Genomic DNA, 1,334 nt, shown 5'->3' on the forward strand with positions numbered 1-1,334 from the left:
GAGAACCGTCTTCTTGGACCTGAACATTGAAGAGAGGGGTCCTTGGGGGACTGTCAACTTAGTTGGTAGTGGCTAGACTTGTCTCAGGATAGATCTTATTATGTTCCATCTTCAGAGAAGGTGTTAAATTACTTAACCCTATGGGGAATATCACTTAGATGTTTTTCCAAGCCATGCAGGCTGTATTCTAGCAGTGATGGCTCATGCAAGCAGCTCTTTTATAGACATCTGTTATGGTTATTTTAGCTATAAACAAACCTCCCTCTCTATGTGTTTGGCTTTCCAAAATTCCCTTGTAACACTACACAGAATGCATGTTTGCTTCTCAGTTGGATCTGGACCTTGGCTGACTTTCTGCTGTTGCATTTCAAGAATGCCAAGCCACATGCTCCCGATTCAGCAGGTCTTCCAGAGGTATTCTCCACTTGTACTTAATCCACACTGTCCTTTCTCTGCTATGGGCATAGGTATCCAACTAGCTTTGTCACTGAATCCACAATTTAGGGATTAAATTTAGGGGTGTGTGGTGCCTGGAAATTTTAACCCAGTTTCTCCAATTTAAATCTTCTGCTTCTGTTGAATGAATTATCACTTCTGTAACACATATTCCCTTCCCAGCACAGTGTGAGTGTCAGGTAAACATTGACACAGTTTTAATTAGAGTAGCTTAAGGGAACTTTTTTACTGGAGTAATTATTTTAAGAGTACTGCAGATGCTTTTGTCACTTTAAAGAGAAAAAAAGCAAAAGTTTCAGCATAAATTGTAAACCAATATAATACTACAGGTGCGTGTGGACTTACACATTATGTGTGCAGGTGGGATCTGATCTCTTCTGACATCTTTTATGACTAGTTAACATGTTGGGAGTAATAAAATTTTAATTGGATTATGATCCATTGTAGTCTCAATTTATAACAACTGTATAGAGCTCAAGAATTGTGATGATAAGGTTGAGTGCTTATGAGTAAGGATGTAGGGGAAGGCCAACAAGGCAGATACTCTGCTGGGAGTCTGTTATAGACCACCCAACCAGGATGAAGGGGTAGATGAAACATTCTACAAGCAGCTGGCAGAAGTCTCTCAATCGCTAGCCCCTGTCCTCATGGGGGACTTTAAACTTACTGGACATCTGCTGGAAGTAAAACACAGCAGAGAAGAAATAGTCTAGGAGGCTCCTACAGTGTGTGAAAGATAACTGCCTGACTGTAAGGGACTAGAAGCTTGTCTCAACATTGGTGGCAGGCAAGCTTAACCACCAAAGCCTAATCACCATGGCAACTGAGTGGGGCAGTTTCAGCCCATTGGGTCCCACCCCACAGGAATGTGTGGCCTG

Source organism: Egretta garzetta, unplaced genomic scaffold (genome assembly GCF_000687185.1).
Source record: "Egretta garzetta isolate BGI_Z169 unplaced genomic scaffold, ASM68718v1 scaffold715, whole genome shotgun sequence".
Lineage (NCBI taxonomy): Eukaryota > Metazoa > Chordata > Aves > Pelecaniformes > Ardeidae > Egretta > Egretta garzetta.